The sequence below is a fragment of the Ambystoma mexicanum genome, chromosome 3p, assembly GCF_040938575.1.
Source record: "Ambystoma mexicanum isolate Mex_15411 chromosome 3p, UKY_AmexF1_1, whole genome shotgun sequence".
NCBI classification, from domain to species: Eukaryota; Metazoa; Chordata; class Amphibia; order Caudata; family Ambystomatidae; genus Ambystoma; species Ambystoma mexicanum.
The window spans coordinates 890161296-890186654 of NC_090925.1; the positions used below are offsets into that span (position 1 = coordinate 890161296).

A 25359-nucleotide genomic window follows, 5' to 3' on the forward strand; every position below is an offset into this window, starting at 1 on the left:
ATTCATATGTACATTTAAGGCAGAAAACAGGGTTCTTCAATAACCAGTTAGAAGCACATATATATGTTTCTATGTACATCATTACTTCATTCTTTGAATTCAGGATCAGTTTCATTGCTCAAAAGAAAAATATATTAAGAGATTAGCTAATGCTGGGAGCCTATTAAGATAAAGGACAAACCAATCTTATCCTGAATATGCCATTACTTCCTAAAAATGGCAACAATTTGGATGGTGGCTTGAATACTAACCTGAAAGGTTGTATCAAAATAGTTCTGATCTACTGGGCTAAGTGCTGATATTATAAAGGCACTTACTTAAAAAAGTAGAAAAAGTATCCATTGGTTGTAATAGAGTCTATAGATTACGTGATAAATATTGAAGGGTAGTATAATAGGATTTATTAGTGCAGGAGATAATAGTGAATGGAATAGATATTACTTGTAAAAGAAATGTAGGACTCCACAGGCAGTCATCTAAGGCTTCTCTGTGGATAGGATGTCCCAATCTGGTAATTTAAGACAAAGAGAAAGCAAGGTGTATTAAGAAGAAGGGTGAACATTGGCTGTGAGGCTCAATGTGGTTGCTGAGTAGCCATACTTACAAGTTGAGATGAAGAAACGCAGAAAAGCATGTTTCCCAGATGTAGTCGTTACCCGAGAGACTCCATCCGCTTCCGAGTGAAAAATTGGAGTGGATCGAGTAGTTATAAAGTGCAGTACATGGAATAGAAGAATAAATAACATAACTAAAAGCGGCCAGATGGTGGCAAGTGCAAGGTAAGAGCAGACATAAGTGCTGGTAGGGGGACTGCAGGGATACAGAAAACAGTCCCTAGGTGCAGTGGTTGCCAGGGAGGCAGGGCAGGTGTGCAAAAGGCGGTGCCTGGCCCCAAGATCAGAAAGGGTGGCCAGGTAACCAGTGCAGTTTCAATTTCAGCAGGGGAGAGAGGCAGAGAAAGCAGAAGCAAAGAGGAAGGTTTTGAGGTGTTTCCGGAACCAGAGAAGGTTCTCCTCAAGTTTCAGGGAGGCAGGAAGGCTGTTCCAGAGGGAGGCTCCTGCCGAGAAGAGAGATCGACCACCAACTCGTTGGTTGGAGAAGCGACTGACCCCGAGGGAGTTGGAGGCAGATGAGCTAAGAGCCCGAGAAGGAAGGTATTTGGGAAGAGAGAGTTGAAGGTATTGCGGCCCCAGGCCCCAGAAGGCCTTGTGGCCAATGCACAGGGTTTTGAACTTAATCCTTGCAGCCACTGGGAGCCAGTGCAGAGATTTCAGTCCTGGAGAGATACAATCCCTGGGCTTGAGGCCAAGCACAAGTCTCGCAGTCCTGTTTTGGATAAGTTGCAGAGGGAGGAGAGTAGAGGCAGGCAGCTTTAGATAGAGGCTGTTGCAATAGTCCAGCCTAGAGAGAATCGGGGCTCTGGAGATGGTGAGCTTCTGGGGGAAGGAGAGGAAAGGAAGAATACCTCTGAGGAGGTGCAGCTGGTAGTGTGACTTCTTAGAGACGTCAGATGTGAGGAGAGAAGTAGAGTGTGGAGTCGAAGATGACCCCAAGGTGTTTAGCCTTGCAGGTGGGAGCAGGAAGAGGGCCAAGAGAGGTCGGCCAGAGAGCTGCAGGGAAACAGGGAGTGGGTGTGCCGATGAGTAGAATCTCAGTCTTACTGGCATTAAGGCAGAGGTCATTGGCGGCACACCACTCCTGGATAGCCAACAGACAGTCAGAGATGAGGGAAGGAGAGGAGGTGGCCGAGGGTAGCCTGAAAATGAGCTGGGTATCATCCGAATAGCACTGAAAATTGGGGCAGAGAGCGGTGATGCGGTGGGCAAGGAGTGCCAGGTATTGGTTGAACAGCCAAGTAGAGAGGTTAGATCCCTGGGGGACACCACAGGTAGAGAAAAAGATATCTGAGAGGAAGGACCCAAGTTGGACCTGGAAGGGTCGGTCGGAGAGGAAAGAAGTCAGCCACGACAGAGTCTGTCCAGTGATACTCAGGTTATCACGGAGACGGTAAAGACTGCGGCAGGATTGGCCCATTACTCTATTGGATTTACCGGGCAACTTTTTTCCAAACTCATCCTACGTGAACTTGACCAATGGCTCGATTCCTCTGATATAAGAGATCCTAATCAAACAGAATTCATGGGTACTGCAATTAATTTGCACACCTTACATGCACTTAAATCCCGGGAACAACAACAAAATCAACCAGTTTACATGGCCTTTACTGATTTCCGGTCAGCATTTGACTCTGCCTGCAGACACCGCCGCATGCAAAAATTGGCTAAAGTAGCTTGCCCGGAACATCTAATCTTTTGGATCAGAAACATTGCCAACTAAGGAAAGTCTATTTCTATCAGTCTCTCTCTCAGAGGCCTTAAACAAGGGTGCTTATTAGCTTTCACTCTCTTTAATTTCTATGCAGCAGACATCAGTCACAAATGTTCTAGTGTCATCTCAGATTCCCCCAAGCTGGAGGGTTGTGCAATCCCCCGGTTGTTCTACGCCGGCAACCTTGTGCTGCTGACAAGACACACCCGGGGTCTGCGTGCCCTGCTGCTCACATTGAGCAAATATGTTATGACAAATCTTTTAACGATCAATCAGAACAAGTGCAAAATCCTGATGGGCATGAGCAAAAGAAAAAAGGTCAAGAACCATCTCTGGCAGTTCCAAGATATTAAGCTGGGAGAAGTACTGAGTACAAATATCTGGGCCTTCTCATTAGCAATCAGATTTCTGACAGGCCTTACCCTGCTGAGTTGCGTCAAAAATGGAAAACTGCGACCTCTCAAGGCAAGATCATCCAGGCCAGATACGGAACATGTTCAAACAGAAGGTTTATCCCATCCTCACTTATGGAGCTGAGACAAGAACTTGGTTACCTGAGCTATATTGGCATAGGCTAGAGGGTGCTTTTTGGAGATCTATCTTATCCCTGCCGCAGTCAACTTCTATATGTTCTATTCGATACAAACTGGGAATGGTCTCCCTTAATGCAATTTATGTATGGAAACTCCTATCTTTGTATAGAAAATACCCGATACCAGACAAGCTTTATGGTATCCTAAGTACTGTATCAAATTATGTGCTAAGGACAAAGAATAATTATACAATGTTGGAGATACAAAATTCAGGGAATCCTGCTAAGTGAGGGGATTGAACCCAGCATGTTGACAGCTGATCTTGATAGAGCTAACGAACTGTGTAGAGCCAAAGAAACGTTACAGCATTGAAGCGTATATCTCACGCTTCCCTGATCTGAATTATAGAAACCTGTATATGAGGTTGAATCTCTGGTATACAAATGATGTTCTATACAATCGAAAACGCACTAAAAATAACAGATGTAGATTCTGCTATCACCCATCTAATCCCGAGACATTAAATCAGCTCATCACCGAATGTCCTATGCTGTCCGAATTAAGAGTCAAACACTTACACTTTCTTCCGAAATATCGAGCTTTGAACCCAGAAATGTTGTGGACTTACTTGTTTGAGTGTCAAAGATCTACGATAAATATTGCAATGGTTAAAATGTATTAAAATCTCTGAATTTACCAGAGTATAAATTCCAAGTAGAAACTAAATGAACTTGTTCTATGTATCTGAATAATTACTCAAGCTTTCATTTTAATATTTGACTATATTTGGTGTTTGAAAGTATGACAATTTGGCAATTTTTGATATTTTTTCACTTGTTTTTAATGCGCTTCTAGGAGGATTTTTTTTTGTTGACATGACTTTCGGTGCCGTTGGGTGAAACTGAACATTGAAAATTAATAATGAATTTATATGATAGAATGGAAAGATTGTATATTGACAAAGTACTTTTATCGGTCTAATTCATGATTTTAAGATCTCCTTTGCACCATATTCATGGTTTTCATGTAAAAGCATCAAAGTATATGTTTTTTATATCTGATAATATTTGAAAGGCTGTTTCCTTTTCAGTCATATCAAATAAAAATAAAAAAGATGGGTACTTCTCAGTTAACGATAATCAAGGTTCGCCGGCGGTGACTTAGGATGCCATTAAAGCTGTACTGCGAGGGGAAATTATTGTGTTGCAAGCTCTACGGGAGAAGTAGTGAGTGGGGATGGAAAGGGATCTAGAGATGCAGGCGAGAAACACACAAGCTCTAGCAAAGCGAAGAATGAGGGCGCTGCATAAAAAAATAAATGAAGGAACTCCAGAGTCAATTGGAACTGCGACAAACTCATAGGGCGGAGAAATCCCTGTTGATCACTAAGCAGATGTACTATGGGCGGGCTAATAAAGCAGACAGGCTGTTAGCCCGGCAGTTAAAGAGGTCGGAAGCGACTAAGACGAGTCTGCAAATTACACAGCCCGATGGGTTGATTGCCACCGAGTAGGAGGCCATAATGGAGTCTTTTGCTAAATTTTATGAATCATTATATGCCTCAGAGTACCCAAACTGTGGGGCAATATTTTTCCGACATAACATTATCAAAGATAACACCTTTAGAGAGGGAAGGGCTGGATGGTGATATAAAGGAGGAGGAGGAGACAGAGGCAGCTATTCTGGCACTACCGCTAAATAAAGGGATGGGATGGATTTCCAGCAGTATTTTATAAAAAGTATGCTCAGTAATTGGTCCCCAGGCTGCCAGTGGTGTTCAACTTGATAGTGGCTACAGGGGGGTGGAGGGGTTAAGGGGGCTGGAAACAATAACGGAGGCGAAAGGGGTGGTACTTGGGAAGGCAGGCAAGGACTTGACGAAATGCAGGTCGTATAGACCTATGGCATTAATGAACACAGATGCGAAAGTGTACACTGGCAACTTGGCGTCGAGATTGGCCCAGACCAACGAGGGTTTATCATGGGGAGACAAGACATGGGATAACATTAGGGGGGTTGTGCATTTGATATAGAAGGTGAATACAAAGCAGATTCCATTGGTGCTGGTGTCGTTAGATGCTCAAAAGGCATTTGACCGGGAGGAGAGGCCCAGTGGCCCTTTCTATTTATCGCCATGGAGCAGATGGGGATAGGAGCTGAGTTCATAAGGATGGTACAAGCAAATTATCAAGCCCCCCCAAACCCCTGGATTTGCCTGTCGATTAATAAACACCTGTCCCTTAATATAGCAATTGGTCATGGAACAAGGCAGGGATGCACCTTGTCGCCGCTTCTCTATGCAATATATTTAGAGCCATTTCTGAGTAAACTCAGACAGAGGTCGGCGATACAGGGCCTCCCTTTCGGGGTGAGGAGCATAAGATGGTAACTTTTGCGGATGACATGCTAACAACTTGAACACATCTGGAGCAGTCGATACCAGTACTAGTGGCAGAATTGACAATGATAGAACAAGTACGGGTCTCAAGGTAAACATGGGGAAATCAGAACTGCTGGATTTGGGGCTTCTGCCGACACAGAGGAAGGCTTTGTCACTTTGTTCTCATTTGCAGTGGCAAACAGCAGTATTAGATATCTGGGGGTTAACATAGTCAGTGAGGTGTCACAGACGTAAAACTATCTGTGGTTGCTACAACAGGTGAAGGAGGATCTGGGGAGATGGACTTCACTCTGGATTTCATGATTGGGAAGGGGGGCCACCATTAAGATGGGGACATTCCCAAGGGTACTTTACTACTTTCAGGCTCTGCCGATGCAAGTTCTGCAACCGTTTGTGGCTTTGAATAAGGTAGTCTTGCGATTCCTTTGGCGAAATAAACTGCTGAGAGCAGGACTGCGCACTTTATGGCAACCAGAGACAAAGGGGGCTTTGGCCCCCCAAATTTTATGAAATATTATGAAGCTGCACAGCTGCAAGTGTTGCGCGAATGGTTTACTGGAGGCATTCGAAACCTTGGGCAAGGATGAATAGGGCAGTAGTCGGGTCCCCCTTGGAGGAGGTTGTATGGCTACATAGACGGGATAGGCCCTAGAACACACAGATTAGTCAGGTGCTGGCAGTGGTGTGCGATGTTTGGGATCGATTACTTGGAAAGGGATGCTTATCTACGTGTCCAGCCACTTTTACCCTGATATGTGGGAACCTGCAATTTCAGCCAGGCAGTGTTCAGGCAGTGGCAGGTGGTGGGGTGTACGTAGTTGCGAGATATGATGCAGGGAACCGGAATTTGCACCTTTGTAGAATGGAAACAGCTTAAGGGTCTTTCCGAACAGGTTAGATTGGAGTATTACCCAATAAGACACTGGATAACAAGCTTTGGAGGGAAAGCAACAGCGGGCAGAGAGCTTATGGAGTTTGAGCAATTTATCACCACACACACTGGAAATAAACAAATGGTGTCAAAGCTATATTCAATAGTGATGGCAGGGGAGTTGGGCCAAGTATGGGGATACATGAATAGATGGGAAAAGACTTTGGAGATGGATATCCCTGAGGACCACTGTAAACATCTTTGGGCAAACATCCCCATGTTAACGAGGGTGATCCAGGATAGAGAAGCATGGTATATAATGGTTCAGTGGCATTACACACCGAGGAGATGGTACAACATGTTTCCGTTAACATCGGAGAAGTGTTGAAGGGGTTGTGGAATGAAGGGGGATTGGAAACATATTTGTTGGGAGAACCCGGTCTTGGGGGTATTCTAGGAAGAGGTCACAACACAGATAAAATCAATGGCAACCCCGAGGTTAACCCTGACCACCAGGGAATGGTTTTACGGTTTGTTCTATCTGGAAGTTCGATTTCCCACCAGGACACATGGTAAAGATTTTATGTTAATGGTAATAGCGGCATGGCTAGTGATTGGAAAATGTTGGAAACAAAAACGGCCGCCAACGATAAGAGATTGGTTATTCAAACTGTGGGGGTTTACAGCGATGAAATGGATGACATTATTTGCAAGGAGATAGTGGGAAGTTCCAAAATGACGGAGTGTTTGGGAGTGTTCTATGTGGCTGACCCTCTGCAGGATTGTGGTGCAGTAACTCTACTACCTCTACTTGTGAAAGGAGGAGCACTGTGATAAAAACCTCACTTCCACGCGGAGCGTCACGGAGTGTTTGGGAGTGTTCTATGTGGCTGACCCTCTGCAGGATTGTGGTGCAGTAACTCTACCTCTACTTGTGAAAGGAGGAGCACTGTGATAAAAACCTCACTTCGACGCGGAGCGTCGCGGAGTGTTTGGGAGTGTTCTATGTGGCTGACCCTCTGCAGGATTGTGGTGCAGTAACTCTACTACCTCTACTTGTGAAAGGAGGAGCACTGTGATAAAAACCTCACTTCCACGCGGAGCGTCGCGGAGTGTTTGGGAGTGTTCTATGTGGCTGACCCTATGCAGGATTGTGGTGCAGTAACTCTACTACCTCTACTTGTGAAAGGAGGAGCACTGTGATAAAAACCTCACTTCCACGCGGAGCGTCGCGGAGTGTTTGGGAGTGTTCGGGAGAGTTCGGTGAGAGTCCGGTTAGAGTCCGGTTAGAGTCCGGTTAGAGTCCGGTTAGAGTCCGGTGCACTTTTCGTACTCTCAAATTTTTCAGCAATGGACCTGGCAAAGCATTACACACCCAGCACTAGCCTGCGGTCCCCCGTTTCCAGAGCAAGGTTACGGAGGTTCCTCTCTGCCCCCGAACAATCAGACTGCCACATATTCAGTCATATGACATTATCAGCAGCAGCGGATCAGCGTGCCGATGCAATGGATTCCAGTGACTCCATTGATCAAACGGTACGTGAATATGCTGAAGGAGGGGACGGGGGAGCTTCCATTTCTCAAGCTGAAATCTTGTTTAACACTCAAAATGGGTGTGACTGTTTTAGTGAGCCGGTATTCCAACGGCAAGTTGGCCCCTCGAAGAGTTATGCTAACTCTAAGCCTGAGTCCGGTAGAGGACGTCAGTTGTCAGTTCCGGAATCTCTAACCGCGGACACTAATGCACTCGTAACCACCCCCCCCTGTCCTACTGTACCTTTGTCCGTGCCCCCTCTGGGAGACGCAGTTCGTTGGCCGGCTGGTCCTCCGCCCGCCGGCACGGCCTCAGCGCTGTCAGCGAGTTGTCGTGGGCGGGCCCGGGGGGGGGGGTCGGGAGAACCCGGCGGGTGCCGGTGCGCGTCTGTGGCGCTCCGAGACAGCTCGGCGTTGTTGTGTGTCAGGGGGGAGGAGGTTGTGGAGAGACAAATGACACACCCTGGTGAGGTCCTTAACCTCCTGACTGACAATTGTGATGATATCCATTATGAGCACATATGGAACGCAAACACCTTAATTACTATGCAAACGACACATCTCTCCCCATCTGTCAAACTCGACCGGGCGATTGCCAGTAACGACATTAATGATTTATACAAAATGCTGTCTAAGCCAATCACCGCTCCCCCTCCTTCACTTAGAGTGTTAGCCTGGAGAGTCATCCAGAAAGGCAATAAAGACAAGAACACAACTAATTCAGTAAAAAATAAAAAGGTTAATCCATATCTGCGAGAAAATTGTCTAAGTTTAGTGAACCTGAATCAAGTTACCGGAGTCACGGATTCTTGGCCTAAAAATGAGGACCTAATTGGCTCATCGAGGATTTCTCAAACTGAAAACCCTACATACGATAATTGGAATCCTGAGCCTGATATTTTTATTGTGGAACCGGATCATCCGTCTCAACCGTCTAAGGAGGCCGCGCTCCTAGATCACAACCCTCAAAGTGAAATACGGCAAGAAAGACGAAATTCACTATTCCTGGCAGATAAGCTACTCAAAGACCTCAAAACCCTAAATGCAAAGATGACTCCTTCACCATCTACGAAGCTCGAAAAACAAATAAATGGTCACGTTGTAAACACAAAAGACCCAGTATGCCATAAAGAAAGCGACAGTGTAAGTTGTGACAACTTAGAGGACACAAGAGCAGTGCCTCGAAGCTTGCAACAAAATATTTATCGCCCCAATAAAAGGCGAAAAGAGTAACGTCAAGCGCAGCCCCTATTCCCTGCTCACAGAAGCGTTTAAAAGTAGGCGATTGTACTCAAAGAAAACAATGCTCAACACAAAGTAAAGTCATTGAGCAGAATGTACAAGGAAACTTGAAATCGATTTCTACACCATCTGACTCAATTGATTCTAGTGATGATTCCTCCTCCGACTCAGAGTATAAAAGCTTGACAAAAGGCCCTTATAAACGGAGACTTCCAACCCATAGCAAAAATAGACTAAACAGCCCAAAGGATAGAAGCGGCCTACAAACTGAATGCTTTGATTTGGTCGAACAAGTGATAAATCAGTTGAGACCTAATATCATCTCTGCGCTAACAATTACAGTCGCCCCACTGATAAAACTATATGAGCATCTGAGCGAAAGTCTGAGAGATCAAATCTCGCTCCTGGGATCTGTAAACGCAAAATTAATAAACATGGATACGGAGCAGAAATTAATGAAAAACCAAATAGTAAACAACATCTGTAACAATGATGTCTTTGTTGAGCAAATTAAAGAGCAATTAAAAAATAGTGCTGATGATAAACGCCTCCTAGCTGAACTAGCAAGGGAGGCAATATTGATTTTAAAAAATCAGCAAACGACAAATGGAGAAAATTGTGTGCTACGAGTCGTGGATGGAGTCGCTTTGGGTAACGTGGAAAAAAGAAATACTATCCATCGACCACCAAACAAAAAAACACAAATGAGTTCAAGAATGGAAACAGCCCATGAAATTGATTCAACTCTTCCAGCAACTGTAAACACTGAGCTGTCAGGTGTCGAGGTTGTAAACAGCAAGGAAAAAAATCTTGTAAACCCAATAGTGACGCTCTCAGATGCGAACGTTATTGATCTTGAAGTGATCGAGGATCCGATTGACCCGATCGTGCCTGGTGCTGTCGTAAGTCTCGAGATCCAAACGGGAACGACAGCACCTGATGATAACAGCAATCAGCGACAAATGCACGAACATGCCGAGAAAAACGAAACATTTGCCATTTTTGATAAAGCGAGAAGAGAAAGCTCATTTTAAGAAGCTGCAATCAAAACAACTATCACAAAACAGATCAAGAAATCAAAGAACATGCCAAATAAAAGGAAAGCAAACAATAAAAACGTGAACAATTTTCTAAGAAATATCAAATCCTTGAATGTGACAATCCAAACGGATTCAAATAAATCACCATCAATAGATAAGATCCCTGTGCAGAGAATTCAGTCAACCAAATTAAGAGGAGCGGAGATGATTGAAGAAACCCAAGCTCCAGTACATGAATGTGACGACGAGGATGACAAGCAAATGATAGAAGAACTTGCCAACTTATCAACTTACGAATCTACTGATGATGACTTAGCACTTATTCAAGAAAGTGCAAGTGAACAAAATCTGTCGACAGGGTCACCTACCAGTAACGAAGATCAAAGTAGTCCACCTGATAAAATAAAATCATCAAGAATATGTACAATCGAAGTGACACCTGAAAAAAGAAAAAAATGTATAATGCAGTCTCAGACTTTGGATGATATAACACATACAATAAAAAGGCGTATGACCCTAGACGAAAGATGGGCACCAGGAAACCTACATTTCAATGAGAAATCTGACTGTGTCCAGATTAAACAACAAATTGTAAAAACAATCACGCGAGAATTACGTCCTGAAAAAGAAGTGAGTATGAAATCGATACTATCAACGAAGGAACGAGATCAAATACGTCATGAAGAGTCACAAATCTCCTGGAGAAATGACAAAAGAGTATCGTTCGATAAACAAAATCCGTTGACGAAAAAAAAACAGGATATAACATCTAATTTTTGCATTCTCTTGGAGAGAAAGTTCTCATCGAACGATGGCCTGATTCTAAACAGATATAACGTGCTCCAACTCCTGAATCATCTTCCTCGACTTCGTTCTGTAGCAACAAATGACATCAAAACGGTCGAATTCATTCACGAAGACACTACTGACCGTGTGCTATTGCACATTTATTCTCGTGCAATTAGAGACGTAATCGTTGAGCACTCATTGGACCTTGATGACCTAGGTTTTGCGATATCTGAGCCGTGGGGGGAGTATCCCCACTCTAAAGCTAAAATCATTAAACCCGAAACTTCTGAAAAACCTGCAGAACTTAAGGACCAAAGTTTTACTAAATCTCTTCAAACCCTGAAAAAAACTTAAATGCTAGTGAATTTGAAGAAAAACCAGACGTGTCCCGAGAAGACGGAGACACTAGTCAATATAAAAAACAAATTAAAATCACATTTGATTGCACCGAGAACGAAAATTACTCACAAAGTTCGACTGTGAACAAGTCTGAGAGTAAAGTGGACGAAACCTGTTGGAATTGGGTAGCTAAGTCCTTAAATCCCAAAGCCCATCAATAATGGCAGCAAAAAATTACATCTTCGCCTTTACAGGTTGGTATATGGAACACAAGAGGTTTCGTGCACCTGTTTAACAACAGTTTGGGGGGCCTTGAATCTCTACATATTATCTGCCTGCAAGAAACATGGCTTCTGAATGAACCAGTTGTGGAAGGTTATGAAATCGCCTGGAATTCAGCGATTAGACAGCCAAAAGGAAGACCAATGGCAGGGCTTTTAACACTCGTAAAACAGAATCTAGGTCTTCGAATACTGAAGAGCTCAAATGTGACCCCATGTATTCAATATGTGAACGTTGCCTTAAACTGGAACCTTGCGACCAAAGAATCATTCCATATAATAAACCTATACTGGCAACATGAAGCCACTAACGAATGGGAGTACCTAGATGCAATAGGAGAGACCTGCTTGATTCTATTCTGTCAAAGGAGGATAATGCTAGAATTATACTGTGCGGCGACCTCAATATGGAATTTCTTAAAATTCAGAAAGCGCTAAGACGAACAGCGACACCATGGTTGAGGCCTCAACAAAAAAAAGTCAGTCTAATTCAAGCATGGGAAGAGGAGATGGAAGTAAGACGCATGATAATGCTAAACGGCTGTACGAATGGTGACATACCTCCGAAGGCGACATGGAGAAATACCAAATCGGAATCAATCCTCGACTACTTTTATGTCTCAGAAAATTTAATCGCTGATACCAAATCACTGAAGGTAATTAATATGCAAAACAGCGATCACGACTTGGTAAGAATTACGCTCCGATGTATAAAAAAGCATTCTCAAAAAACATGGATTCAAGAAGTGACTAGTACTCCAGGCAGAAATCGGTTAAGAATAAAAGAACATCAGATTACCTCAATGACAAAAGCACTAACAAGGGATCCAATAACAAACCTGGATCAAATTGATTATCCAACCTTACTACAGGCCTTTACTGAAACTTCTGGTAACAACATAAGAGGTTACATGTTTATGACCAAAAGGTAGTGGCCAAAAAACGTGAATTGAGGCAAAAAATTAGGAGGCTGCAAATACATTGTGATGCGAACTATCCCGACGATAAAAAAGAGCTGCAGAAATCATATAAAAACTGGTTACGAACACATAAGAACATGATGTTACAGAATGATGCTGAAAAAATGCTCCTAATTCTTAGTAGCAATAATGGACGGATGTTCTGGGATGCGATAAACAACTTGGCTACACCCCAACACGCTATTCAGATTAACATGGTGAATGAAGAGACATGGTTTGAACACTTTACAAACCTATTCACCAAAAATATGGATTGCCACTATGCAGATCCATAGCCATCTGAAGCATGGGAGTTCACTATTGAAAAGGAGGACATTCTTGATAATATTAAACGGCTGAGTTCATCCAGAGCCCCCGGCCCTGATGGCCTCACAAATTACTCTTTGAAATTACATCCTGATGCATGGGCTGAGTTTTGTTTTACATTATTCAAAAACATCATTGAAGAAAAAAGAATCCCTACATCGTGGAAAAGAGCCATTATTATTCCCATTTTCAAGAAAGGACTACGAACAGATCCTAAAAACTATCGACCTATCGCCCTCATGGACGTTGTTGGAAAGATCTTTGCAACTCAATTATTAGTAAAATTGACACAGTGGATAAAGGCTGCAGGTCTAGCTGACCATCGCCAAACTGGCTTCTCAAAAGGAGTTGGTTGTGGGCTGAATATCATGATCAACCTAATGAAAATGGAGGCGATTCGATCAAAATCCAAAGTTTATATGGCCTTTGTGGACCTGGCGCATGCCTTTGACGGAATTTATCGAGAGTTATTATGGTCCAAACTCAGCAAATGGGGTTGTCCCTGGAGTTTGCTTGCTGCGATTAAACAACTATATACCGATACCACTATTACAGTTAGACTAGACGCACAAGGTTCATTAACTGATCAAATTAAAACATCACGAGGAGTCAAGCAGGGCTGTCCCCTTGGTGCAACCTTGTTCAACGCCTTTATCTCAGATATTGGAAGGGATTTCGAAACAGTTAGATCCTTCGCACCAAAACTGAATGGAACAAAAATTGATTACATTTTATATGCTGATGACATTGTGCTTATGGACCTCACTCCGATTGGGTTACAGAGGAAATTACTAGCTCTTAAAGAGTACACTGACGCAAATGGTCTTGAGATAAATCCAACTAAATCCGAGGTATTGCTATTGCAAAATCTAGTTGGAGCAAATAAAGGAAAATTCAACTGGAAATTGGAGAACCAACCTATACTCCTTGTAAAGGAAATTCAATATCTCGGCGTAACCATAAATTCCAGTATACAGGATGCAAACATGATCAAGAAAATTTGGCGGAAATGTAACTCATTAACAGCACAAGGAGTCGTACTAAATAAAAAGTACGGGAAGTTCACCTTGAAACCGGTCATCGCATTCTACAACTTAAAGGTCATTCCGGCCTTGATTTTTGGTGTAGAAGCTATGGTTGGATGTCCAGCAGAGACTTGGTCTTGGTGTGAGAATTCCTTCTGGGGAAAGGTACTATCGCTGCCGAGGGGGACACCGACTGCTTGTATTCGTTACGAACTTGGCCTAACCTCAATCAATGCAAAGGTGATGTGGAACATGCTGTCAATCTACAGGAAGGTTTTGGGAGCAGATGACTTACCACAATATAGAATCCTACGAAGAGATGACGGATCATCTAAAGCATCTGTTCTGCAAATGTGGAAACAATCTTGCAGGAACACTCTTACCCAGCTACAAACTGATCAAGTTACACTTTTACAGAACCCGGATGCTGTTAAAAAAAAACTGTGGGAGCAAGATTGGTGTGAAAATCAAGACAAAAGAGCAACACACAGATGCATGAATGAAAATGCAACGGAAGAAAGGGCTTATAACACCTTGCCAAAATACCTCCAATTATTCCCATGCTTCAAAAGAAGATCTTACTACCTTAAATTTCGGTTGAACCTGTACAAAACCGAAACAATCCTACAGATACAAAGTAAAGTCAAAGACGCCGCGGAGGATTGTAGATTCTGTAAAAAAAAAAAAAAAAGAAACGCTGAAACATTTAGTCCTCTTTTGTGAAAATTTAAGAGGTCTAAGAACGGCTTTCCTGGGTCTTGAAATCCACAAGAGGCCGAACTTGGATGGTGAAGATTGGTGGAATGTGTTCTCTGTAGGCTCAGACCTTAAGTTATTGCTTTAACATTTTTTTTAGAGAAATTGGAACTGCAAATGATACAGTCACCTGTCATGTAGCATATACAGATATCAGAACCACCTGAAGGAATACAGTCCATCTCTGTAGAGACTCTCGAACAATTGAGCTACTAATTTAATGTCAGTACGGGACGTATAAAATATAATCTGATGTCAGTTGATTAATCCCATATGTGAGCTGTTTTTATAAGTTGTTTTTGCTCAACTTGTGTTACGGTTTTTAATGTTGTTTTAATGTGTTCTGCTTCTCTCTTGTTCTGTTCTTTTTTTTCCTCTTTTTCTTCCTTTTCCTTCTATTGTTAATTGAAGCTGAAGGTCTGAGTTTGAAATGTATTCTTAAATTCACTTATTTTTAAAAGTTCGTAATGAACTAAATAAAAAATAAAAAAAATGATTGGATAAATGTTTTGAACTATCTTAAAAAGGGGTCTATGTGTACCAGTGGTGTCCACACAATGAGAATATTGGACATTATGTAAAAAGAAAGATATCCCAGAGACTACGTGAGATGTGGAAAGATATGAGAACGCCACTTCTGCCATGGGGCCGGGGGCTTAATAAAGTTACATTTAAAAATGGCAATTATAAGTTTCTTTTTTAAAAAAAAAATGAAATCTGGGGCACGGACAACACATTCAATGTTTTTAGAGCTTTTTAGAAAAATGGGTTCGAATTTCTGACAAACAGGAGTCAAAGACTCGGGTCGTGGTCCTCACAGCAGCTTATCGAGCGTGCACAAAAAAGGAACCAAGGTATGGGGCGTAGTGACGCAGTGTATGTACGACTGCTGAGGTCATGTCCGGAGAATACGATCAAGCAAGAGTGAATCTATGCCGAGTCGTAGTCCACTACGTCCCCGTCAGACTTTTCCGAAACAGCAAAGCTGGATAAGGATAGCCATCAGATGAGTAAACTGCAGGAGAAATGCAATCCATTGGAAATAATTGTACAAAGCTTGGCTTTGGCAATACTGGCATCCCTCTTGGCCTTGGGCAATACTTACACCCCTCCTGACTTTGGGAAATGCTTGTTTCACTCTTGGCTTGGGCAATGTTTCTTCTCTCAACTCACAATCAATTTTCAGTCACTTAACTTCAGTGCTGTATTATCTTCAACAGCTTCACACCAGACTCTTCGGTTAACCTTAAGCTCAGAATCTCTGAGCACACGCAACAAATCCCATCTGTTTTCGGAAGTTTCAATAAGTGTTTAAGAGTGTTTTACTCTTACGCAAGTGCTAAGAAAGAAGTTCACTCATACGCGAGTGCTAGTATTTTATCTTCCCATTCACTCCCATTGTATCCGATAATCAACAGTCAGTGTATCACTGCTTTCACTCATACGCTACAGATTCTGCTTGGATACGTCTTGGTTTGTGCAAGGGATCCGAATGCTCTGCAACACGAAACTGCTTCGGTCTTGCTCCCATTGCGTGCTGCAGGACTTGAACGGCTTCTGGCTTTGTTTGAGCACACACCCTTCCTCGGTGAAGGTGTCTTTGACCCCGCCACACAGTCACATAGCTCCTCTCGCTCCTGGGACCCTTGCCTGTACATCAACCTCAGCCACAGTCCCTGGCACGCTTTTTGCTGCGCAATCGCTGCAATCAGGGTCACATGGGGAAAAGTGGCCTTCCTCACGCTTTCAGCTGCGCAACCTCTGCACTTCAGATTTAGGGGTGGGGTGGACAGGACCCTCTCAAGACAGGAAGCTGGAATCTGCTAGGTCAAAGTCCTGGCGTCCTTTCTTTCCACCAACTTCTGCTTGGATTGCCAACAATGTGTTCTTGCTCCGCTGCTATGACTACTGCAACCACACCTCCATCTAATGGCCTGCACCTGAGGGGGGTCTTTTAAACATCTCTCTGCCATCCTTAGGTGTGGGTCATTATGATTAGCAAGCCGATTAGTCCTTCAACATAGCTCTTGAGCCCTCTTCCTCATCCCAGTACTTGGTGGATTATGGAATTTTTAGTGCCAAACAACAAGTTTTGTCAGCTTTTTATTTTTAAATGCAGGTTTACTCCTCTTAAATGCATTTAAGGAAAGGTTACAAGAGTTTACTTGAAAAGGAGAAGACAGTTCATTTAAGCCATTATTTATAGGTTTCCTTTCACTGTACCTCTGGGGGCAGGGGGGGATTTTAACCTTTGAGGTCTCAAACGTTTTTTTCTTTGTGAGAATGTTTAGCCATTTCACCCCAGATTTACCTACATCAAAAGGTGTAATTTTATTTATGTATTTATTTTAATTTTTGTAACGCGCCGCATGCCCGTAGGCCTCAGGGCGCACACAAAGACAAGAGAACGGACAAACACGAGGCAGAAGAGGAGCAAGAATCATAACGTGTTATTCTAGATTGAAAAAGTGAGTTTTTATGGCATGTTTGAACACAGTATAGCTCTGGATCTGCCGTATCCGAGCTGGTAGTGTATTCCAAAGAAGGGGACCCTGTGCCTCAAGAGTGGTGCCTCCAAATTTAGCTGTCCTGAAACAGGGGTGTTTAAGGACGACCGCAGTGGATGACCGAAGATTCCTCTCATTTAGCTTGGTACTAATACGTGCTGACAGATATGTAAGACTGCTGGAGCTCAGGCATATGTGTGTCGTAGTTAGCACCTTATGTGTGTCGTAGTTAGCACCTTGTGTGTTATACGATGTTTGACCGGAAGCCAATGAAGTTTTTTCCTAAAGGTGGAGATGTGGGTGCGACGAGATTGGTTGAAGATATTACGCACAGCATTATTTTGGGCCACTTGTAATGATTGAATGTTGGAGGCTGTGGTACCAGCTAGAAGACTATTACAGCAATCTAATCTGGAATTAATCAGTGCCGTGGACAGGAGAGTACAGTTTTTTTCAGAGATAAATGGGCAAATGTATCCCATTCGCTTGTTAATGAGTCCGCAGCTAGACTTGATGCTAGAAACGTGGGACTTCATGGAAAGTTCTTCGTCCAGGACAACTCCTAGGGTCTTGACTTTCTTTTGGACGGTGATAATATTATCTGCAATAGGGAAGCTGACGTAGTTAGGATCAAGTTTAGTCTGAGTGCTTTTAGATGACACTATTAGGAGTTCGGTCTTTTTATCATTCAAAGCCAGGGAGTTGCAGGCCATCCAGTCCTGTATGGCTTTGTATATGTTATTGATGGTTCCAACATCATTGCTATAAGAGCCACTCAGCTGTATGACTACCTGAGTATTGTCAGCGTAGTTTGTATATTGTACTTCTAATTTACTTAGGAGGTCGAGAAGGGGACGGATATATAGGTTAAAAAGCAGAGGCAACAAACAGGAGCCTTGAGGAACTCTGCATGTCTGGGAGATGGGGGAGGATTGATTGTTGTCTACACAAACCCTACCATTCAAGAACCTAGAAAGGAGGCTATCCATATAGATGCTATTTCGGAACAGTTGGAGACCTCTCCGAGCCTTGACACCAGTAAGCTGTGATCAATCAGGTTGAAGGCTGCGGAGAAGTCCAATCGCATAAGCAGTGCAGCTTGGTATTTGTCAGCTATGCTAGCTAAGGTGGATTTAAGATCTAGCATGGCCGTCTCAGTCCCATGGCGAGCTCTATACCCTGACTGCCGGGTTCCGAGAATGTTATGTTTTTCAACATGGGCCTGTAACTGCAGGTATGCAAGTAATGTGTGGTTCAGATAAGTTATAAGGACAATAAGCCATTAAACGCCTTGGTATCTAAAAAAGGTTCTTAACTTTTGAATGACAAATACTGTGTCTCATCCCACAGGATCTCCTTAACACCCTGGGCCTTGTCTCCTCCCAGGTGACCCTCCCGCAGTACACCACCCCCAAAGTCAGGATCAGGAAGAGTCTGCCTTTCCCTGGCCACCTTGGGAGACTTTAGGCAGGGATTTAGTGAGGAATCCGCAGGATTCATCACAATACCCAGTAAGTTCATCTGGGCTATCAGAAAGTATTACTGCACTCTCTTTTTCAAATTCTTGACTGTTCACTGCCACTGCTAGTTTTTTCAAGCCACTTATCAAGTATGCCATTTTGTAGTTTGCTTTTACACTGGTTACCTGTATTGTGTGCAAGTTCAATAGGAGCAATATTGTGAGCCCTGTCAGAAGCTACATGCAGTTTAAAGTTGTTAAAATTGGTAATATATACAGTTTTACTTTTACATCTTCGTAGTCGTCTTTTTCCATTTGATTTAGCTTTGTTTCGGTTAATGTGTCTCACTGTGGGAACCCCCAGTATCTTTGGTACAATAATTTCCCTCATTAGGTATAGGCAGACCTAGCGATAGGGGTATTGGGTAATAAATGTCCACATACATAATGTCGCTGAGAAAAGCCATTGACAACATTATATATAGTGACGGGTTGCAGGGATGTCCCCTGCTCTGCTTGCAAAAAATGTAATAATGTCTACATACACAAAAAAAACTGCATGAAAACAAATGAATGTACCCTTGCTATTGAACAATAATCACGGCAATGGTTTAGCTGGACCGATGCAGGCATTTAGGCCGGTCCACAAGTTTACTAAAAAGGTTGGTCTGCTAAGTGGCAGATCCAAGCAAGGCGTAAAAAAAAATAAAAAAAAAAAAAAAAAAAAAGTACAAACTGCTCTCTGTGTTCAAGAATACAAAAATTTGAAAGCAATTTATTTGCTAATACAAACATATAGTGCATGAAATTTCAGAAAATGCTGAAGAATGCAACATACATATGCAAAAATAATAATTCATAATGACATCAAATAACAAAAGAAGAGTGTAGTGTATACAAAGTGAACATAGAATACTGTATGATTAGTATACAGATGGATTTCAATAGTCTCATTCTTGTATGACAATATACATGCTAATATGAATGGGTGGTTATTTTGTGAATAAATCCAAAGGAAAAAATAGAAACAGAAGGGGCTATAAAATCACCCAAATTTCAAAAAGTGTCCTAATTCATAGGAAATTTCCTGTTTAGGAAACCAAGAGTGAACTGGAGAAACAATGGTAGCCTTCAGTGTTGTAACTGCTGGACATTATTACGAGTGTTTTCAGGTTATGCAAAATGCAAAGAGAATGAGAGAGGAAAAATTAGAATCTCGCGGGGGGGGTGCTGTTGTGAGCTGATGCGAACTTGTAAAATGCAAGAGTGGCGTTAGTATTGTGCAGGTGATAGAGAATAGTCGACCATACCTTGAACACTCACCATGCGCGTGCAGGCAATTTGTTTGTTACAGAATGCGTATCCACTTATATAGAGGACGGCACCCGATGTGTGTGAGTTTTCATCTGGGAATTCAGAAACAAGACGGGTACAGTACCTTTGCTGGAGGCACAACCTTATCTGTATCTACTTAAGGCCACACAGGCACTCAATACAATAAATTACATTTTGGCTTTTGCAGTTAGAGAGATCTCCAAGGGTCCATTGTCGTTCACCGATGGAAAAAGTTTTCATCTTCTTGGTGAATTTGCAAGCAACACAATTACCGCATGGATGGTGACCTTGTAGGGGACGGAGTGTGTGGGAACTGCCGTACATTGCGTCTTGTTGATAAAGGGAGTGTACCAGATGTTCTTTTATGTTTTGGGCATGTTTGTAAGCGAACCTCTGGGCCTGTTCGCCCCGTAGGTTCAGACGTGCAATATGCCAATGTTTATTAACAATTTTCTTTAGTTGTGCCGTGTGTGTGTGCCGAAAGTGACCACACATGTAATACGAGTCTCAGTGGGCGGGGGATCCTCCCGCTCCGGGTGGATGAGAATATCTCGATTGGAATTGCAGGCTCGTTTCCTGGCCTGTGCGAGTTGTCTTTTGGGATAGCCTCTAGCTTGTAAGCGAGTAGAGAGGGCTTCCGAGTGGCATTTGTAGTCCACAACCGAGGTACAATTCCTCCGAATACGAATACGGAGGAATTGTCCGTAAGGCAAGTTGTCTTTGGTGTGGGCTGGGTGGTTGCTGGCATAGTGCAGGAGGGTATTCCTATCTGTAGGTTTACGGTAAAGATCACATTGTAGGGTGCCCTCTTTATGTCTGATTATTAAGTCCAAGAAGTTAATCTCGGCATCGCTGTGGTCAATGGTGAATTGTATATCCCGATTACAGGTATTGAGCCATGTCCAGAATGTTTTAAGCTCGATGTCGGTGCCCGTCCAGGTGAAAATTACGTTGTCAATATAGCGGTGCCAATTACTAATCTGCGCCTGCCATAGATTAAGGTCTGAGAAGATGTAGTCACTCTCGAATTTGGCCATCTAAAGTATTGCCAGGTAAGGGGCGAATGCTGCACCCATAGCAGTTCCTTTAGTCTGCAAGTATATTACATTATCGAAAGTAAACACATTTTTGCATAATGCAATCTCCATAAGTTCCAGTACAAAATTAATTGGGGTCTTGCGGGGGTTGGAGTCAGCAGACATCCACTCCCGGGCACATTCAATAGCATCAGCTTGGGGAATGTTTGTGTATAAGGACTTGATGTCCATCGTCACCAGAAGCTGAACTGTAGGGTCAAAAGTAAGGCCCTCAAAGACTGAGATTGTGTGTGTTGTTTCCTTTAAGTATGTGCGTGTTTGTACGCTGATAAGTTGAAGAAAGTGATCTACAAATTTGCAGAGAGGCTCCAGGATGGACCCGCAGCCGGATACAATCGGGCGCCCAGGCGGATTCAGGGGATCTTTATGTATTTTCGGCAGAGCATAAAAACAAGGAGTTCTCCCTGATGGTATACTCAAGAAGGCAGCCTCTTTTTCTGGGATCCAGTCTCTTTCTTGTGCATAGGTAACGGCATTGCTAATTTCCTGACAAAGATCCTTTGTAGGGTCTTTGCGAAGAATGATGTAGCTGTCTCTGTCATTGAGTAGCAGAAGTGCCATGTCCTTATATTGTTTATTGCTCATTATCACCAGGCCCCCTCCCTTGTCTGAGGGCTTAATGACAATCTTTGTATTATTCTGTAGTGATGTCAAAGCTCTTCTCTCTGCTACGATGAGATTGTGTCTAGTTCTCATGGTTCTAGTTTTTAATCGATCCAGGTCCTCTAGAATGCATCTCTCAAAAGTGAGAAGATCATGGGGGACTTGACTGTCAGACGGAGTGAAGGTAGAGGGCAGATGAAGGCCAGTGTCATCTCTATCGTCTTCTCCACCCAAGTCATGTTCATGAAAGAAGGTCTGCAGTCTCACTTTACGGAGAAAAGTGCGTATCTCCATTTCCGACTCAAACCAATCTGTTGAGGATGTTGGTACAAAGGATAAACCTTTAGATAGTACAGATAATTCGGATTCAGAGAGATCAATTTGGGCTAGATTGAAGACAGGAGTAGTTTGGGCATTGGCTAGGGGATTCAGTACCTCTGTCGGCGCCGGTTTGCCCTGCCTCCGCGGGCGGGGAAGCCCCAATGTGGTTGTGCCCATTGGGGGTTGCCAAAGCCTCCACCTAAAATAGAATTCTTTCATGTCCTTCTGTAGCTTCTTTGTCTTTCTAGTTAGTGTTGTAGATTTGAAATCGTCAAATAGTTTATTAAGGTCTGAAAGTTGATTTTTAGCATTGGTAATGGCAGTGTTAGTGATAAAGGTAGTTTCTTCCAGATCTAGATCTTTCTGAATTCTGTTGCTGATGCGTTGGGCTGTGGTGATGGTTAAAACCATCAAATCCCGACTGCACTTAGTTGAATGTAGCTAAAGTTTGTCACATATTCCTTATCGTCCAGGAAAAGGCATGGGGTATTTCTAACATCAAGCCGCTAGGGATGATGGTGGCTTTCAAATACTCCCTCAGAAAATGTGCATGAAGTTCTGTACGGAAACACTTCTTTTTGAGGCGTAAAATGCTCTCCCCTGTGTTTGACGTTCCTACTGGGGTGTTTGTACCGATAGGGTCAAAAAATGAAGGGCCAGAAAAGGTATCCTGGATTTGTTGATCTGTAAAGCTCAGGGACTGACTTTCTGCCATGCCAAATAGGGGATAAGATAATAAATAGATAATGCCACGCTCTGCTGAGTAGGTCCAAATGCTCAGCCGCCCCAGGTGATCGAGAACCGAGAAAAAGTTATACTTGGGAGAGAAAATCAGTGCGAACAGGGAAAGGGAAAGGACTACAATTAGTGGTCATGCAGACCTAAGTCCTAAAAAATTAAAGAAACCCTAAAGCAACCAGGTTGCCTAAATTAGTAACACGGAGGGCCCCGTAGGGTAATAGGGTTGGGCTCAATTCAGCAAGGGTACTAACCCGTGAAGCATAACACAAAAAACTGCAACATTTTTGTCTGGAGACATTTTTACATGAAACCCAGATAAGGGGTGTATCAGCCACTGTTAATCGCTATAATTTGGCAAATTCTCACAAAAAATAAAAATAGGGAGTACAAATAATCCCAACTAAAAAAAATAGGAAAAATACATGTGGAAACATGCACCCCTGCTTTCACCCTCACAGCTCCATGGATATGTTTGGACAGTAACCAGTAATAACATTGCAGTAAAAAAAATGAAGAGGGTAAAAAACAGTGGCAGAATGAAAAAACGAAATATAGGCAATTACATATTAGTGCAGGTTTGAGTTTAAGTGGGGAAAAAAGTCCAATTAGACTTCAGTTAAAAATAGTATAAAGGGGAGGATGAAAAAGAGGAATGACAGGTATAAGTGGTCCAGGGATTAGAGGGGGTAGACACCCCTTGTAAATGGTATTAGCAAGGCCACTGTATGTATAAAGTAATCTAGTCAGAGGGAAAGATTACTGAAAAGACATTTAAAAGCCACAAAACCATGATTCTAAATTATATTAAGAGGGCCACGAGATGCCAGTCAATAGAAACAGTCTGCATGTACATAATGTGTGATGTAAAAGGCATGGATATTTATTTTAAAGTTAATAATGATGTTGATTTATAAATGTGTTTAGATGTTTTGGGAGTGATAAAAATAACTGTTTGGACCAGTACCCGCCGTAGCGAAGTGACACAGGAAGAAATTACTATTTTAACTGCCTGATGGAAGAAGTAAACATGTATCTTTTAATGTGCATGAATAATTTGGTGCAAAGAAATAAATATTACAAAAACATCTGTTTCAGTTAAAACATGTTTTACTCCCTTATAAAATATTCTTATGGAATTGGACTTACATTTTTACTCTCTGAAAAATAATTTTACACCCAACTTTAAAAAATTGGGCGTTAATACTCCCACTTCCAAATCTTTATCTGGAGCACAGAGTATGGGCCACCCTACACATTCCCACGCAACTGTCCATTTCAGGGTGACTATTTATGCAGACCGTTGCTAGCTACCTTCATAGTTTGCCAAAGTGTCTACTCTGAAGCGCTGCATGTAGTAACATTTGGGAACTTGATCATGTGTTGGCTCCATGTGTTCTAGTGCAAGTTGTTGTTGATCAGTTCTTCATCTATGTGCATACACACACCTCCATTGGTTCATTCAATTTGATAGCATTAAGAGGATATTTGGCCATGGATGTTGTCAGTGTCGAGATGAAGAGTGGTTTTTGACTAATACAGCTAAATCTGGCATGGCTGAAAGGTTAGTGTGTGCTTCATTTGAAGAGGGCATTAGTGAATTAGGATCATATGACTGAATCATGTTGACCTTCACTTCTCACTGAAGACTGTAGCCCAAGTCCAGGAGTGAATTATTATTGATCAAAAGAGCATTCCATATCACCTTTAGACTGTTCAACTTCTTATGCCTAGGTTACAATGTTTTCAGCAGGGACAAAATAGCAACTTATTTTGATGCTTTCCCCACCTGGTGTTTTGAATGAGAGGCTGGCATCCTCTTTGTTAGAGTGGTTTCCAATGTCATTTTCAGGGCTACAATTGCTTCGGAAGCCATCTAAACGTTCAGGTTTTACAGCATGAGCAAAAAGGTTAAAGATGGATCCTAACTTTCCCAATAAGGATAATTTTGCTCTTCCCTGATGAAAACAGGACTTTGTTTTACCCTAAAGAAAAACACTGAGGGTAGAAAAGCCTTAAGGCGTACAGCGCTCAGAGTACTGCAGTATACTTAGACTGCACTTGTGCACTCCGCCGCGGCTTATGCATTCCTAACGGCCAAGTTGGGGGGGGGGGGGGAGTTGGGAGGGGGAATGGAAGAGTTCAACACTGGTAATCTCAAGGCTGCAGGGCTTCAGGAAAACTACTGCAGTAAACTTTGACCATGCTTGTACTTAAGTGTTACAGCCGCTTGATGAGCAAATGTTATGCATAACAAAAAGATGTATACCTTTGTGAAACATGGACTAAAAGCAGATGGGTTTAGAACAAAGACTTGTCTGGAGGTATGGAACTTAAGACCTATAGGACTGTTGAGAGGCAGATGAATAGGTCATCTATAGCTCCCCGCCTCAATATCGCACAGATGAAAAGCGTTATTTGCTGAAGCTACTATACAGCCCATATTGTGAGCCGGTGCAGCAAATAATGAAAGACGCTCAAATTTTCCAAACACGCGTCAGAAACATACATATGCATCCAATAGACGTGAAGCACACGTACACTCAACATGAAGAAACGCAGTAGGTCCAATACGCATTTATACATGAAGAATACCAACACTGTAACCATAAAGGCATGAAGAATTTAACATAAGCAATATACAAGCTGACAACACCGATGACACGCAAATATAGCTCCAAAATGGAAGCCGCAAAAGCCTTGAGAGCACAAAATGCGTAAATTACAGAAATAGCACATCCATGCATCACTCAAGTCGCTCGGAGTGTAAGCCAAGTGAATGAAGAACTTGAGGGGCTGCACGTTTCAGAGAAGAACCAGATAAGGCTCACAAGGACACAAGAATACACTCCCAAAGTATGGAATAATACAAATC

At 42.7% G+C, this 25359-nt stretch overlaps 1 protein-coding gene across 2 annotated transcripts in view; it reads right to left on the reverse strand.

The window, feature by feature from the left end:
- RBL1 (RB transcriptional corepressor like 1) overlaps positions 1 to 25359 on the reverse strand; it is a 1112731-nt gene that overhangs the window by 1052524 nt on the left and 34848 nt on the right. The gene's annotated exons all lie outside the window — the stretch shown is intronic.